The sequence below is a fragment of the Cervus elaphus genome, chromosome 23 (genome assembly GCF_910594005.1).
Source record: "Cervus elaphus chromosome 23, mCerEla1.1, whole genome shotgun sequence".
Taxonomy (NCBI): Eukaryota; Metazoa; Chordata; class Mammalia; order Artiodactyla; family Cervidae; genus Cervus; species Cervus elaphus.
In genome coordinates, this window is record NC_057837.1 from 76669310 (window position 1) to 76672573 (window position 3264).

Here is a 3264-nt window from a genome sequence, read left to right on the forward strand (position 1 = left end):
AGTTATTACCCCCATTTTGCATGTGGGGGAACTGAGGCACAGAGAGGTTAAGTTACTTGCCCTAGGACACACAGCCAGTGAGTGGCAGAGTGGGGATTTGAAACCCATGAGCTACACCTACTGCTCAGGTTTTCTGCCCTAGCAGTACCTCAGCTCCACGAGGGCAAGGGTTTTGGTCCTCTTCCCCGCTGTGTCCCCTCTGGCTAGAATAGCGTCTGTCACACCATAACACTTAGTACATATTTACTGAATAAATGAAACGAACAGGTGAACAATCAGTTGCCGTAATTAGAAGGCAATCAGAAAAACAAACACAACGGAAAGCAAACAAGTCTGGTGAGATACTGTTCTTCAAGGAGCCGAACGTGAAGCCTGCTGTCTCCTTGTTCAAACAAGACACTGGCGTGTGTGTGAGAGGAAGTGAGGGGGCCACGTGTTCTAATGGAGACTAGGTCCCTGCCAAGCTAGAGGAATCACAAGGGACTTGAAAGGGAGCAGTTTTTCTCCCCTTGGGAGTCAATTGTTATTAATATGTCTTTTAACACCTTTGCTGAGCTAGAATTCACAACATGATACCATTCACTCAAAGTGTATAATTCAGTCTTTTGTTGTATACTCAGATAATCATCTAACTTGATCTCATTGTAGAACCCTTTTCATCCCCACAGAAGTCTCATACCCATCAGCAGTTACCCTCCATTCATCAGACCCTCCAGCCCTAAGCAACCACGGATCTACTTTCTATTTCCATGGATTTGCCTGTTCTGGACATTTCGTATAAATGGAATCATACAAATGGTCTTTCGTGGCCGGCTGCTTTCACGTAGCATAATGTTTTCAAAGTTCGTCCATCTTCTAGTCAGTTACTTCCTGCCCTGTCCGGGGTTTGTGTAAAACCATCTCATTGACGAGTCCCTCACTGCAGGTGAATTAAGAACTGTGAGTGAGTCCGGGCCTATCCCACTCCTCTAGCGAGGGTGCTGGCTCGGTTCTCCCAGCCTCTGGACCCAGGAGCTCCGAGGATGGAGTTGGGGGAGGGGTGTATCTTTGACTGCCCTTGGGTCTGGGCAGGGACTGGCCCACATGTTCCTGCTATTCAACCCTCTTTCCTAAATCAGGACTCTGGGCACTCCTGGGAGTCACTGTCGGCCCCCACCGTCTCTGCGAGTGTCAGTGAGTCACTGGGCAAGCATTTCAGCAGCACCTGTGTGTGTCCGTCTGGGGTGAGGAGCTGGGGTGATGGAGGGGAAAGAGATGCTGACCGGTCAGGCAGTTCACACTGAGGTCAGGTTCCCTAGAAGCAGGCTTTCTCTGCCTCTGCCCCTGTGCTTGCTTTGGCCACAGGAGGTCGTTTTATGTGGAAATTATCTTTTGTGTGTTTGTTGTTGTTCAGCCGCTCATTCGTGTCCAACTGTTTGCGACCCCATGGACTGCAGCACACCAGGCTTCCCTGTCCTTCGCCATCTCCCAGAGCTTGCTCAAACTCATGTCCATCGAGTCGGTGGTGCCATCCAGCCATCTCATCCTGTCATCCCTTTCTCCTCCTGCCTTCAGTCTTTCCCAGCATCAGGGTCTTTTCCAGTGAGTTGTCTCTTCGCATCAGGTGATCAAAGTATTGGAGCTTCAGCTTCAGCATCAGTCCTTCTAATGAATATTCAGGACTGATATCCTTTAGGATGGACTGGTTGGATCTCCTTGCAGTCCAAGGGACTCTCAAGAGTCTTCTCCAGCACCACAGTTCAAAAGCATCAATTCTTCGGCACTCAGCTTTCTTTATAGTCCAACTCTCACATCCATACCTGACCACTGGAAAAACCATAGCTTTGACTAGATGGACCTTTGTTGGTAAAGTGATGTCTCTGCTTTTTAATACGCTGTCTAGGTTTGTCATAGCGTTTCTTCCACGGAGCGTCTTTTAATTTCATGGCTGCAGTGCTTAGCTGTTGTCTTCCCAAGCGGACTCAGTGTCTGAGATGCCTGGGCTCTGTAGTATAAACGTTTTGGAGTCCCTCATAGCTACTGTTGAAAAACCAACCCTTAAGTAGTGATGCCTCTTTTAACTTTCTGGGATTCTGGGAGGTGGATGATCTTTCTCCCATTTACAGAAGGGGAAACTGAGGCTCAGGAAAGTCAGGTGACCTGTATGAGGCCTCATTGTTAGGAAAAGTTGGAGCTGGAATTTCAACTGGATGCCAAAGCCTGCGCTCTTGACTGAACAGGAAGTTAGAGGCTGTGGCGGGGAGCACCGGGGGATGGGTACTGTGAAAGGGGGTGCTTCCCTTGGGTACAGCTTCTGGAGTGCGTGCCCATGTCACCGAACCAGCTTCGTTTTGCCCAACACACAGCAGGCCATGATGCTGGGACATCTAAGCATGCACGAAGCGTGAAGACGAGACCAATCTCAGATCTGCCTCCCGAAAGGCTGGGAGCTTGGGAGTATTGATGGGATAACGAATAAAATGGGAGGGGGGTCTGAGCGTGGGGAGTGTGGGGAGGGGTGACTGGAAAAAGGTGCCATCATCGTCCTGTGCGGGTGCAGCCTAGCTCCGGGCCTCTGTGTGTTAAAAGATGAAGGCGCTTAGCACCATCTGAGGGTGCAGTTTTTGACCCTCTAGCATCAAAAGGTCACTCACACATGGCCAGTTGGAGGGTTGGTGGTCTCATCTTGTCCCGTCTTAACAGGCTCAGCTAGAACTAGACACAGCTGACTCTAGGTTCCTGGAAAACAACAGGGTCTGACTTCTTATGTCTTAGGCTACCTGCTGCTTGCTGCTGCTGCTGCTGCTAAGTCGATTCAGTCGTGTCTGACTCGTGCGACCCCATAGATGGCAGCCCACCAGGCTCCCCCGTCCCTGGGATTCTCCAGGCAAGAACACTGGAGCGGGTTGCCATTTCCTTCTCCAATGCATGAAAGTGAAAAATGAAAGTGAAGTCGCTCAGTCGTGTCCGACTCTTAGCGACCCCATGGACTGCAGCCCACCAGGCTCCTCCGTCCATGGGATTCTCCAGGCAAGAGTACTGGAGCGGGTTGCACTTGCTGCTTGGAGTGCATGCAAAGCCTTGATCAGTGAAGGCAGGTGAAATGGATTTGACCCATTATCCCCAGCTTCAGCAGGAGTTTGTACGGAGTCAGGGATTCTGCCAGAGGAGGGGGAAGTATCTCCACCCAACCAATACCAAAAAAATTAAAAATAAAAGGACTTCCCTTGTGGTCCAGTGGTTAAGACTCTGGGCTTCCAGTGCAGGGGGCATGGGTTTGATTCC